At 37.2% G+C, this 15,000-nt stretch overlaps 1 protein-coding gene across 5 annotated transcripts in view; it reads right to left on the bottom strand.

Annotated features, from left to right (window-relative positions):
- The window catches only part of LOC138051706 (forkhead box protein L2-like), a 9,932-nt gene extending 2,717 nt beyond the window's left edge, over positions 1 to 7,215 (bottom strand). For 2 of the 5 annotated variants that reach the window (XM_068897962.1, XM_068897965.1), the window contains exon 1: positions 2,963 to 3,216. The gene's annotated coding sequence lies outside the window, so the exon portion shown is untranslated. Of the gene's footprint in view, positions 1 to 2,962; positions 3,217 to 6,601; positions 6,622 to 7,197 lie in introns of those variants that run through there. The other 3 variants (XM_068897964.1, XM_068897963.1, XM_068897966.1) reach the window with 3 other exon arrangements.
- Positions 7,216 to 15,000: the final 7,785 nt, after the last annotated feature.

Raw genomic sequence — 15,000 nt, 5'->3', positions numbered from 1 at the left:
GTTTTAATTATCGTTTAGAGTAACTGCAATACGATAAACTCCCCTCAAAAGTAAATATTTCAACCTATGTCGCCAAAGTCCTTCTTGTCAACCCGATTACAGTATTTGCTGGTACTATTAAGGTTTGTGTACATTCAAAATGTTTATTCAGACAAGTTGTTAAAGATTTATAATTCATTGTAAACAAACAATTTCACTTCTTGAAAAGATTGTCATCCACCGTCTTAGCTCCCAAGATGATTAAAGAAAGCAAGTGAAACAAGTCGTGAAACCGCCTTTTCGCTACTTTAAAATCCCTTTCCCTACGGAAATAAGCTCGGTGTGGTTCTCGAATTGTTTTCCTATGGCAGCAATGAAAAACGTAATTCAAAGGTCAATTTATTGCAAATACGTCTTCTGTTGCTTTTATCTGATCCAGTCAAATCATTTGTCTTTCTAATTTGTTCGAAAGCCGAATGTGATTTTGCTTTACTAATTTTAGCTCTGTTTTAAAGTGGATCCTCAGCCGATAATATTTCCTCAAAAAGAGACATTCAGAAATTCCCGGGAAACAGCTGTAGTATTTTATTGTTTAAAAAAGCCAGAAAAACACGCAACCTTTTTTCGTGCAAGAAAATTACGCATCGTCAAATCTTTCCAAAGAAAATTCTGAGACAAGGTAGGCTTCCATTTTAACCCAAGAAAAAGAAAATATTATGAACAAATCAATTTTCATTTACCGCTTTCCATGACTTTACAACTTTTTCATCATAAATAAGTTTTTATGCGTATCTTAGAATCCTTAAATTTCTGCAAGCTGAAGCATTCTTAGCAAGTTAATCAGGATAGCTAACCTTGGCGTGAAGTGCGGCGCCTCTGAGAAATGATTCGAGGTTTTTTTGAAATATTCTCTATAGGTAGTAGACCTAAAGTTCGCGCTAGACATAATTGTTTCTTGATTTGAGACCAGCGATTGGATGTATCCCCTTTTATCGCCTTAATATTTACATTTCAGACAACGGTTGCCTTGGCTCGCGAAAGGCTTAATTGAAATAGGTTTGTAGCAAAAGTAACTGTATCAAGGCGCGCCAAGTCAAATCGGTCAACGAAAACCGAAACTGTATTAGCTCGCCAAAAGTTATCGCTAAGGAACTTGATTCTCTGATTTGCCCTCGCTAAATCCGGCTTTGAAAAGCGTTGACAGCAGACCACGGAAGTTTATCTCTTTCCCCGCTGATTCTGTTTACCGAAGTAATCTAAATTTCACTACGGGATAGCGATTATGTATTCGCCACGTTTATTGCATTTATGGTTTTTCAAACAGGGCCAGTTGACAGCTTTGCTCTTGGAGAGAGCAGGATAATTAAGTGACAAACATGTGCATTATATTCAATTCCGCGGAATCCTGACTTGTTTTCCAAATTCCATGTTCCATCAGCTCCTGCAACAAGCCACATTTTACGAGGGAAAAAAAGACCTTGAATGTCGTATTCTGCTTTTAAGCGGGAGCGTTTGATCACAGGAAACATCTGAAATGTTTACGCTTTTCCATTGTTTTGATTTTGCCAATGTTAAGGTTACTTAAGGTCTTCATTCAGAAACAATATTCTGTAGACTTTGCACGACCTCATTAAAGCGATAACACCATTCGTACAAGTCAGCTGTTTGGAAAGTGGTTAATGAGTGTAAAAACCTCGAAAACGTCGCTTCACAATAGTGCTTGTGCACACATACCAATGACAGCCTGGCTGCGGTAGATTTCCTAATCTGTGTTTCGCGAAACTCCAAATTAAATGTCATTTATTATTGTACTTGTTTTAGAGCAGACTCCCTCACACGCAGTGAACTTGTAGACAAAACTACTGCAAATACTAAATTTAAGAAAGCTATTCATCGTAATGTTAGGGACAGCTTTATCGTGCCCTTATCCGCCATATTAAATACTGCTGAAATTGACATAAGGTTATTTTTTTATGCAGGGCCTTCAAATCGCTTTGTTGCTCCCTGAGGCTATATGGTGAGTGTTTTTCTTCTCGCAAAGCCATCAATCTCGTTTGGGCAATCCCTGCTTGTGATCCCACGAAATCTAGCCCTCTTTAACAAGATGGATTTCACTTCAACTGTTTTAGAAATGAATACTATTAAGGTGTTTAACCTAACACTCGATTGCAGTTTTGTCAAATCCACGTGCCATTAAAATATTTTGACATCTCGGCCGTTGATGAAATGCTTTTACAAACGCCATAAAAAATGTTTACACCTCTTACAATGAAAGCGTACTGTTACATCGGAGCTACCGTCATACCGTTTTAGATATGTAAATTTCTATCAATAATAATTTATTGTTTCAATTTGGAAAACAATAAATGATGTCAGAGTTACGGTACAAAAATCATGGTTTGTGTGTTAGCGGCAACGGTTTCTTGCGCAGACCGGTGAGCCTTGCAGCAGCTAAAGTGAGACCTCACTGCAACTTAATTGATTTGTTTTGATAAAACCTCATTCTATGGTCTATAATCCACGTAAATTGAAGTCCAAGTTTAAAAAATACTGTTTTCTACGTAAAACAACTTTCTTGTACCAAAGGCATGTTTCCTTGTGTGCCATGTAGATCTGACTCCGGCTTTCGTGTTCATTCTACGATCAATGATGTCTTATCGTGGAACACCAAAATGGCCGATTTGAATCATTCTGCTCTTTGCAACTACTCTTTTCCTAAACTAAGTTGTTAACATCTCGCAAACGCAACAGGTGATTCACTATTGATATCCTAACAAGTAAATGAGTTCATCAGATTTACTTATTGAAAATCAAACGCTACAGTTCAAAGCCTGCACAGTTAATTCCATCGCCAAGGGAACTATAGTTTTTAGAAAATTTTTAATTTTTAATCTAGGAAAGGAATTTTTGCAATCTAAAAAAATAAAGGCTTTGATCAACCGCCTTAAAAAAATGTAAAGTTTGAGGAGCTGAACACACTTACTCTGGGTAAGGTAGCGTACCAAGCTTCTGGCTTCTTGGAGATGTCAGCAAAGGCAGTAAGATTCGCAATGTTTACAGTTTCATTCAAAAAATCTAGCCTTGGATACAGATCAATAATACACGGTTTTCCGATGGAAATAAAAGTCCACTCTTCACGAGAATCACAAGTTCTTCCGGTCTTATTGATCAAGAACAGGCTGATGAAATGGGGCTCTCGCCACCTAGGATGTGTCGGTATATTGTTGAAATCGCGAACTTCCTATCTGTCACGACGCGTGAACATCATCTCAAAGAAAAACAACGTCTTCTTTTATTAAGGTACCCCACCGGGAGTAGTCCACTTGGTGTTAAACGTCTATCATAGACGTCAAATCCAATAGGACTCTTTTATCACAAGGGCAGAAAAATTCTTTGGAACCTTTACGCTGTCGTATTATCTTTCTCAATTTGTCATGTCACTCAGGTTACGAGCTGAAATGGGTATTGTCTGGAATGCCTTTTTCCCTTACGATAAAAACTAATGACCTGATTGCAATTTATGCCTTTCAGTAATAATAGTACACTCCGAACGCTTCAAGTTAAAAGACATTCCATGCTGCAGCCGTTGTACTTGATAGCATCGTTTTTTGGGGGGTCGCTTTTCTGTGTGATTGGCGTTCTTTGGAATCACGTCTTAACCTTGGCAATGAAATTTTGGTAAAAGCTTCAAGTAGGTGTTTCTTAACATTAACAAGCTTTTAATTTGCTTTGACTAGCGCAGCTGCTCGTGTCAGTGTTTAGTTACCTTTGTTCTGTTTTACTTGCGTAGCCGAACTGTTTATTATCAAATTGCTTCAAGCGATTAGCCTTATCTTTGCCCTTTATAAAAAGAGCGACCCTTTAGAGCTGACAATGAGGTGATGATGACCCTTCTAATGTCTGGTTTCCGTTGCGTTATCTTTGATTATTAGAGGTGGTCTTGAATTATCAGACGCTTAAGTTTGTCTTTTCAACAAGATTAGTCTTAATTTATCATCACTAAGTTGAATTGCAACCAATGATCCCTGTCAGCCAAGATTACAAGGATATGTTTGCCGTTGCCGTTCCCTTACATATAAATACCTAATGTGGATTAGAAGAAACCAAAGTAGACTCACGTGTCTTATCATCACTATAGCGTTCTCTGTCTTTCCGTTCATTCCACTTGAAACACCTGTAGACTTATCTTTTATGTGGTATTTATTTATTTTGGCTCCGGTTTACGGATGTAGAAAATATTTTCCCCCAAGTCCAAAGCAAGCAAACTTAAACAACTTTAAAATTATCGATCATTGAGGAAAGTCTGAAACCACTCACGCACAGGGAGGATTTCCCCTTTTTTTCTCTCATAAAGGATTACCACTTTCACAGACTTTTAAACAAGACCCAGAACTGTTTAGAAAAAAAAAGAGCTTTATATGTTTTAACTTCTGAAAAGAATTCCTATACATGATGATATTTGCAAAGACAAAAAGGTTGAAGCATTTGTTGGGTTTTTGATTAGAAAAACGACCCTTTTCAAATTGTTGTTTGCGTCAATCTAAGGATAAATGTTAACCAACAACGATAAGTCAATACGTCCGGATGCGAAGTGGGATGCAAAGAGTTTATGATTAATTTTTAGAGCAAATGCAAAGAAAAGCTCTTAATTGTCAGGCAAAAATGGCAAGCGACTCGATGAATGTTCAAAACGTTTCACGCTTGGGCTCCAACTGGTTTGGACGCGGCATAAACTATTTTGTGCCTTGCCTACTTTTCATGGAAAACTGGTTTCGAAGCCGGTTTTAATCAATCCTTATCCCAGCCATTCCTGTACGGCAGAGGGATTTATCCGGACTCCTTCGAAGTTCCGGTCACGATACAACAAAAAGTGGCAACACCCGAGATAATCTTTGATATTTCTCACGACCGGCACAAAGTTATAGAATTAAAGGGAAAAAACAGCAGCAAGGGGAAAGTGCAGAGATAAGTTGCTGTCAATCGACATAAAAATTTGTCGTAAGACAATTAAAACTGTCATTAGCTTTGACTGAAGCTTATTCGACTCATTCAACTTTATCATTGCCCTTTCTTTCGTTCAATTATTTTACATTGTTTATCTGACAGATTAAAATAGGTTGGTTCCGCTACTTTTTCCCACGGTAAAATTTCAATAGCTGGTACAAGTGACACCCACAAATGAAATTACCGATTTTTTCCATCACGCGCCAGTTGGTACCTGATGAGTCTTGGAACTGTCACTTATTAAGGCCCAGGGGACTGTTCTGTAACACATATTTTATTCTCGGCCTGTTTTTACAAAGCAAAAGGGGACTTAACTTTTAACAATGTCAAACAATGCTCTCTTGAAACACCCTAACATTTAAATTCTAGGTCATCCATTGTAATCCGTTTGGGGTTAACATGAATGAAGACGCCTTGAAAGCGTGTTTGTTAACAACGATAATAGTACAAGCAAAGGAAAACAGGTGCCGCGAAGCTGAAAGAAATGGCTTTGTACAAGTCGACCTATTGTGGAAGACGCATTATTGACTTAGTAGGTCTGAACAAACTAGGATGTACTTCCTTTCTTTTATATTTAACTTTGCAAGCACTCAAACTCATTGCTTATGCGGTTTTTTTTTCTGGAGAGAAACGGAAAGTTGCCAGCGTAAACGTAAGCTTTACTTCGACCGCAAAAACCAAACCAAAGTATATTAATTACTGTTGCATTTTAGACGACACAATATCTTTAGTTTAGCACAAATTAGCTTAAACCAATTTGATATTATTTGTGGCACACATTTAGTGATTTTTTGCGAATTATTACTTTGTCACTCGATAGCATTAACATCTCTTAACAAAGAATTACAAGAACAAAATTAATTGCACTTTCACCATAAGTTTGCATAACATTTCCTTGCTCTTACATTAGTATCGACTCCTTTTCCTTTCTTTTGGTAACGACGTTTTTCGTTTAAATCGAGGACAATATGAATTGCGTTGTGAAAGATTAATGGCTTGATGGACTATAATTTCACAAACCAAACTTACTGGTAGAAACGCATCTAAAGCCAATGGCTTTGCGAAGATTCTTTTTGTTTTGGTTGAGTACAACCTCATTAAGAAAACAACTTTGTTGGTGTGGTCTCATATCTTTGTGAGAGTTTTAGCGGGAAAAAAATATGAGAATCGCATTTTAAAATTGAATTTCTAGTAACTAAGAATGCCCATTGTCATTTGTAATAAGTGATCACCGTTAAACAAAGCTTAATTGATTGGCTTTTTACCGATTCCAATTAAAAAGAAGAAAGTCTTTTTTCCCCGTTCTTTCTAAGGCACACAGGCAAGATGAGGACGTTTCTTGATAATTTTAAGATCAGCAGTAAGCAGAGTGCATGCCCATTTTTAACATGTTTGATAACAAAGTGAGTTTTTCTCAAATATTTCTTGTTAGGACCTTGGGTGGATTGAACTGTTTTCCAACACATTGGAGTAAATAGAATCCGCAACGGGAAAATATCTCCACTCTATTTACTTTTGAAAAATAAACAATGTACGTTGAGGGCAAATAAAAAAGTCAAACCTAAAAGCAAACGTAAAATTTCATATAAATATCCTTTTCGAAGCATCTTAGTCTTACCTGGAGCTAATTTCTTGAGCTGAGTCGTCGCATGCGAGGGCTAACAGAAATGACATCTGAATAGGCGCTTTGGCCTCTTAAATCAACCTTGATTAAATATTTATACTTTTGAAATATTTGATATCGTTTTAAAGGTATTTTATTTGTACAAACAGTCATAAAATATTCAAGCAATTTCGCTGCGTGTTCCCGCGATTTAAGTAAACACAATTGAAATTTAACCTCGAATGCAGGGATTCTTTACAAATTTTCTTTTCCTCCGTGGAGAAGAACAATTGTCCACATTGACATTTGCACCACTGAGTGTACTTGTTTGATATGGTCATGCGAGGATTAAAACTGTTTTAAACAAGGTTTAAAGATGATGTCGTTGTTCATCTCAATCGAAATAATCACATTACTGAAAACAAGACATTCAGCGTCAAAGATGCAACTCTGTAGCAAGTCTCAAAATCGGTCGCCTTTCACACATTAATAAGAGGAGAGTACCAGAATAAGTCCTTTAAAGTACCCGTATTTATCAAGCTGTGTTTTCATGTGGAACATGTTTAGTTTCCATCATTAATAACCTTCTGATGCGCCACTCTGATACTTACCGAGAAAAGGAAAGATCTGTTCGCTGTCTCCACTAGACGTTTTTGCTTCAGATGGCTCTCTTTCGTTGCGAACACCAAATAAGAAGTGTTTACGTTGCAGAGAATTTCTTGCTGCAAGCAACAAAATGCAAGTCGTCAAGTTCACTTGTTGTTTATATTTCTTCTTTAGTTTCATCTCGTGGTTTTTCCACAGTATATGCAATATTAATTTGCTTTTCGTCTACTGGTGTCTGATTCAGTGCAGTCTTTGTCAAGATTAAAGCTTTTCTTTATCCTCGGTATTGCCTTTTTGGCTTTCAATACTTTTCCTTATTTCTCTGTGATTATCACACTCCCTTGGATTAAATTCGCTCCGAGTTATCCCCTAGATCAAAAGAGACAGGTCTTCTAATTTCTTGTTGTTTAGCAAAAATAGCAGTATTTATTTCGTGATCACAGTCCAAATAAGTCCATTGCTTATTTCAAAACGTGTAGTCTTGGTCTTTCCTCAGGAGGTACAATTATGGCTTGGAAGACATATATTTTGATTAGTTGTTTGTCCTAATTCGATTCTAATCAAACAACGGATACGTGGGCGTAGTGACTAAAACCACTGCGAAAATTGGTCGTGTGGGTATCTGCTTTTGCTATAATGAGTTGCTTTGGATTTCTATAAAACATTCCATTTAGTTTCCTGAGATTTCGAAATCCTGGCGCCATGCAATTCTGATATGTGGCTAACACTAAACGTCAGTCGTTTTTAAAAATACAATTGAAGTTTAGTTTTTCATATAGCCTCAAGTTTACGCCTTGCAGATGACATTTGTATACAAAATGAGGATGCTTCTAAATTGGATGTTTTCAAAACCTTAACTACTAAAATAAAGTGCGTTTAAACTACGGGAGCATATTGAGCGAATTTGGACAAAGCGACCAAGCGGTACTCTTCTCTTCTCTGCATTTTGTCTTCTAATGAAATGAGCCGGTGGGAATGTCGCACAAAAGTTTCAAAGGTTGGTGCTATTTATCGAAGAACCATGTCGACGTTTCGAATACGATTAGGATTCTAATTGCTTCACTTTCGATTAGTCTTTCACTAAATATCGCGGAGTTCCCAATAGGGATTTCCTTGTTCGTTCAATTGTGTCATTCTGTTCGTATTTCTCAAAGGCAATACTAGATCCATCAATATCAGATTGACAGAATTAAACATGCAAGTATGTGGGGTCTAAATACCGCGTTTGCTACTTCTTGAGACAAACGGCTTGGGAACAAGGTGAACAAAGCTGTAACAGGAGTACTTGCGAATTCATAAACTGGTAGAAGTATCTATCTCGAAAACAGCTTTTGGTAAAGATAAACCTTAACTTGATTCCTTGAGTATTCTCCACATCCCACGGAATTTTAAAGCTACCTGCAACATAGTGGAATTGCATTTTTTTTTTAATTTCAATAAGACTATGAGTTTCATAGGTCTACAAAAAAAAGGGTGAATCATTGAAAGCCATCCGTAAAATCTGTTTATTGCGTTATTATGTGAACTCTAGGTCTCCGTTATCCTTGAAATATAAATGAATTTTACAGTTTAATTATAGCTGTTATGATGTCTATGTCGAAAACGGCTCCGCAAGTTACGATACACGTAACATTGTAGCTTAAATCCATGAGGCTATTTTTAGCCAATTTCGTGAAGACTATGCTAAATAGCTTTCCGTCTACCTTCGCTGTTTTCAGTCTAAATTAGTTACTTCACTAAGACACAACATTTTGACCATATCAAGGGATTTGTGGTTCATGAGTGGTGATTCTATTAGAATTCATTCTTCGCGAAGTATATCGTCAATGCTGACTATTTGCCAACATCGAATGGGCCTCTCCTGGTATTTTGCACCAAAGCACTGTTGATTGAGACTATAATACAAGCATGCCAAGGCAGATAATTGCTCCTCGATTTGTCTAGAGCTTAAAGATTTATGTCAACATCCAAAAGTTCTAGACAAATAACACATGTTTGTTTAAACGTGCGGTTACTTTTCGTTGCGCGCTGACAACACCATCTAAAAGCCTTTCCTTTGGAAAGGTGCAATAGTTTATTTATTAACCTCCGATAAAATCTTCTGCCTAAGGTTATCAATTACAACTGATCATTAGAAAATCGTCTGACGCAAGAGTTTGGTTTGTGCGATAACAAATTGTGTTATCAAAGAACGGCCATCAAAGGATTTATTCAAGTTCAAATTGAATCTGTGCTCCAGTGCACCAACAAGTCAGAACTGGTATAATTTGAAGCTCGGTATTAAAAGTCGAGGACAACGGTTTTTAAAAGCAAACAAATCCTCCAAAAGATAACTTCTTGTCTGTGTGGGAAAAAATTCACCACACCGTTTAGGTGTGTAATAAGTCCCATTGAGTGGTCATAACAAATATCGTATTATCCACGGGGTTTACTTGGGAGGTGCAAATTATCAAATTCGCTGAAAAACTGTATTCATTATTTGTTTGCCAAAACCTTATCCTATTCAAAGATCCATTAATATCCACCATCGATTTTAATTATACGGCATTTATACAGGTATTTTGTCGATATCAAGCAGGTGGGAAATAAAATTGAAGGCAAACTCTCGTAATGGCTTAAGCTGTTTGTTAGCTAAAAATGACGTATTAAGATGCATTTTTTTTGTAGGAATTAAGCTCTCTGGCTTTTTACAAGCACTTTCGCTTCATGCCAAGCTTCTCAATAGTTATCGAACGTTATTGCTGTCAGCCTAACTTTTCGGATGACTTTGTTTTCTCTTTCGTTTCTCAGTCGCCTCCAACCTACAGTTGATGGTACATTTAGCATTTTTGGTTGATCTTATGGCTAATCTTCCCATCTTTAAAGGCAAATCAGCTTACATTATGATGTAATCTCCCGAAGAGAGGGAATTTTATGAGTTATATAATGTCTCCCGGCAAGTGCTAACGAATTATCTTAATTTGTTTGAAAAGCTGTCGTGGTTTGTATTTATATACCGTCATCTTCATAATAATATATGTCATCCCTTGGCGCATCTTTTGGAAATCCCTTTCCATCCTTCTTTCAAAATCCGTTTCCATCCTTCTTTCCAAATCCCTTCCCATCCTTCTTTCGAGATTCCTGTAGCCGCCGAATCCCTTTTTCCAAAAGACGAGTTGAATTGTTAGGGAAGACAGCGTTTTAAGCCTTACATAATGCTTGTTCGAACATGCCTATAACAAAAAAACTATTGATTGCTTTGAGCTTTGTTGCCTCAGAACTTTAGATTCGTGGAGTCGTTTTCTTGCCATGGGTGTGTAATATTCCTGACATTGGTAACACTACAAGAAGTACCAGGTCCCTACGTCTGTTAACTGCTAATAATTTGAACATTATAATAACATACTTTCAATTTCCATTTGATATTTGTTCAGTGTAAGTTTTAAATGGAATACGAAAAGACGAATTCGAATTACATTTTTACTGTTCCTGTACACTTCTGGAGTTTGTGGAAACACTATAACACAACACACGTGATCAAATTCAAGAGACGCTTGAAAGTCGTTGCCTCGGAAGAACTCATTAAGAAACCCGACGCAGTGATCAACATATAGAGAACTTAAGCTACAGTGGAGGTCACTTGGGATAAAATGGTTTTGTTTTCACTTTTTCTAGACTAAACTTGGCGGACCTACCAGTTGTGGTCTGAAAAATCTCTAGTTGTTTATACGGAGATTATCGCGGAAGGAGAAATAAAATTGAACACACGAGGAGAAGTCTACTTTTCTTCGAAGGTGGAAGTCTTGGCCACCCACAAAACAGAAATTTTAGGTTGTAATCACCAAACGTTTGGGTATCTTTAATGAAAACAAAATGGGTATGTTTTTAATCCAGACCTCAAGTTAACTTAATACCTTGTGGGACTTCTGAGATTCACATAATGGGCCGAATTTTCTCAATATCGCTTTTTCTTTTTCGAAACGTTTTCCCTCATCTTCGAGAAAGATATCAGAAGTATAAAGATCGAAAAAAATTCTCAAGTTGAGTTTCGTTAATAAATCGAAAAGGAGATCGCTGTCATTATTAAATTCTGATAAAAGATAAGGTAAACTCTCGGAACCGAACGTATCAAAACTGTAGTATTTATCATCTGCATTGTGTCTATGATGTTTGCTCCACAACCCGTGGTGTAGTAATAAGATCGAAAGCGACACACTGATTTGTGATCCCTGGAGCACTTCCCAAAACGCATGGTCTTCTTTGCGCAACCGACAGCATTATTTGCCAGCAGCCACTGAGTGCAAGTCGATTTGCACCCTTACTCAGAAAGTAAGACCAAATTTTTGTATTGTGTATTTGCAGCGCTTTTTTAAACGAGATGGCTGAGTCAAATCAATCGCATAAAACGACCTCCATCAATCCGGAACAAGGCTAAGATATAGGACTATTATCATTAATATTTGCAATCTCAGACTTAACGATGTAGTCTGCCCGGTACATAGCCCACAAGTGCAGGTAACAACAAGTTTTAAAAGCTTTTTTCTCCTGAATACGTAGTTAGAGGAAACAACTTTTCGTAGCAATTTGCCAGTCTTAGCAGTGCTGTCAGGATGTCTATTGTATTTCCTCCAAAGTGTTACCTGGACACCAATGTTCTTCATATGATCTTCAAAGTTTTCAGGTATATCTCCTTATGTTCCACAAGTAATGGCAATACCATTACCCTATATTAGTACTCCACAAACGTCCCATTTCCTCATGTAATAGTCGGTGTCGTTCTATTGTTATCATTATTATTAAATAGCCGTAAGTGCGCACACCTATAACAAGCTAAATTTAAAGGACTCGGAAAAACATTTACAATTATGCGCCAAAGAGGATTTTTTAGCTACCACCGTCATAAACACTGACTTAAATAATTGTCTCAGCGTATGTCAAAAAGCTTATTGAACAAATCACGGCAGTTATGATTATAGGAAACCATTTTGTTTCCTCGGCTTCTCGGAGGTGGATGGTACTCAGTTAATCTAAAAAAACGCACGAAAGCACCATGGCCCCGCGTGGTATGTGCTATAAAAGACTATATCTTGTAAGAAGTTTAACCATCAACTTGTACCAACATACAAACTAAGGAAAGTACGCACCCTGAAGACTAGTAATAAAACAGCGTTATGAATTATCGGTGGATTATTCTGCCATAACTCTTCGTAGAAACGTTCATAATTTAATTTCGTGTTATGAGGATGTTGCTTTGATCTATAAAATATACCATTTGTGTTTGTCAAAAAATCTGATAGCAAAAAAGAACAATGAACTTTTTTATGCGTAAAACGCTGGTGCATGTGACCTTGTTTAAGCAGCAATTCTCGTAAAGGCTCGTTTTTCCTCGGTATATCTCCATTACAATGGAAACTCTCGCCATGCTTCCCTTCCTTAGCTTAGTGATGTCATATTTTGAACGCAAACTGTCCTGTTCATAATGTGATAACCTTATTAGTGAATAACTGCAGCCCAAACCAGTTTAATGGCTTAACTGCTAGATGCGAGTTTCCTGTGGCCCAGGAGAAGACCATCAGGGCAAGAAGTGTTGTCAATTTTTGTAACTGATTAATTGTGGTACTATCCATCAAAATCGACGTTGTATTTGAGCGGTTTCTTTTTCAACTTCACATAATGGTCAACTATTGTCGTTATTCTCCTTTTTCCGTGATTATGTGACAATTTGATATCATGGACAGAAGCGTAAACTAAGGCCCTCAACATGAAACGCCTCAAGGAATGTTTTAGTTCTTTCCACTGTAAAAAACGCAAGAAGAAAAAGCGAGAAAAAAGCAAGAAAAGAAGCTAACGGCATTCGCTCTTTATTAATTTAAACAAAAGGATTGCCTGGTACTTTTTCCGGCCATTGCCCACGAAAGAAATTCGACTTATTTCGCCATGCACTATTCAATGCATGGGCGTTACGCTGCAATTTTTAAGTTTTTTTAATTTAAGGCTACGGTTGATGCTTATTGTTCTTTTGATTGTTTCAACTATAAAAAAAAAAAAACTAAAGAAAGCTTATTATTCCAGTACTTCTCTGTAAGTAGCACTAAAAATAGTAAGGGTTTAAAAAACTTCAACAATACTTCTACGATTTTTATTTTTATCCGGTTTATTCGAATACTCGCAGAAAAGTAGCAAAGATAGACTGAACCGAATTGCCACAAAGGTAGAACAAAGTCCACCGGTTAGTTTTGCGACAACGTTCCGTGGTGAAGTTTGTCGGTCTTAAACCTTCCAGGACCAACACTCAGAGACCATTACGTAAGTGAGGAAAAAGTGCTGCCTTTGTTATTAACCTCATCTGCGAGTGAGACAAAGACGATAATGCGTGGGACTTGTGTGTTCGAGATTTAAGAACCAGTGGTCCACATTGTGTTGATTGATCAGTGATTCACTGACATATACGTATATCTCTATGAATAGATAGTTTGCAACTGATGTCTAGAGATACATAATGATGTAATGTGCAATTGCTGGAGGACGAAAAAAGGGGGTAAGGAGAGGTCTTTTGTTTTCGCGTCCACCAACATGGCGGCGATGATGCAACGTGAAAACCACCTATTAAGGTGTGAAATGAACAGCTGTCATTTTGACAACGGAGCAATCTATCATATTTCCCCAGAATCTGGTGTAAAGCGAATAGAGCATACGGGAAAGAGTGCCTATAAACATAAAAGTATGGAGCTAATTATTTTACCTTCACACGGATGCTATTTCTAAGCGTAAAAGGGGGTGTGCTTTATTTTGCTTACAGCTTTTACTGTTATAGAGACAGCGTTTATTAGCAGAAAGTTCACACTTCATTGAATGGCTTTCTGTATCGGCCACCCAATTCCCACGGGCAAACGTTTGTCAAGTCAGAGGCTTTTCTACGCTTAGATCTTGCACTATCACCTATTTGCATTTAGACATTAACGGGGAAACCATTTTACGTAACTCAAACATTTTGTGAATTTCATATTCTTTATTTATTGCTTAAACCTTTCCTAACTTTCAAGATTTAAAAGTGTCAGGATCCTCGATGGTTTCTCAACAGAAAGGTGTAGAACAATGGCTAAGTTTGCAAATATTTTGCTGTGACGACCGTACCACATGACTTTTTCAGCAAGACCCAAAACCGAATTACATTGTATAATGCTACTGTGGCTAATTCATTAACTGTACATTTTGTATTTCTTTAACCTTGTTCTTAGGCTACGTGAGACTTCAACAATATTTATTTCTTAATATGAAAAGCTTTTGCGTCCACGATACCATTGAGCAATAAACTAAATGACGAAATGTCAGACTTAATTTCCAGTGCTGAGCTTAAAAGATCGCTAGAATAATTGATTGCTATCCAATTATCGGGCCGGTACTTTTGGAAACGATCTACCATTCTGAGGCCCTTCAAAAACCGTTTTCAAGATCCCTCTCTTTTAAAACATCAACCTTTCCCAATTATAAATTGAAGTATCTGGATTGCTCTTGATACACATACTTTATTAATTTAGCAAAAGTAGTCCTCTTTTCCATTTCATAGTCCTATGGTCTTAGTTATGTATACAAGTATCATTTTCTTACTGTGTTACTGTGGTTTGTTTTTTAATCGTGCTAAAATTTAATTGAAGTTTAAAAACGTTGTGGAGCAGTATCATTTGGCTGCCGTTGCATGTTGTGACCATGGCAGTGTATGCTTTATGAAAGGAAGGGGTTTTTGCAGAAATTGAAACCGCAGCAACCGAAAATGTTTAGATGTAAAGAGAATTGCTCCAAAACTGAAGGCTGAAAGCAAATCGAGGAAT

Source organism: Montipora capricornis, chromosome 6 (assembly GCF_036669925.1).
Source record: "Montipora capricornis isolate CH-2021 chromosome 6, ASM3666992v2, whole genome shotgun sequence".
NCBI lineage: Eukaryota > Metazoa > Cnidaria > Anthozoa > Scleractinia > Acroporidae > Montipora > Montipora capricornis.
The sequence above is the reverse complement of the archived record's forward strand: the minus strand, read 5'-3'. Positions and strand labels throughout refer to the sequence as shown.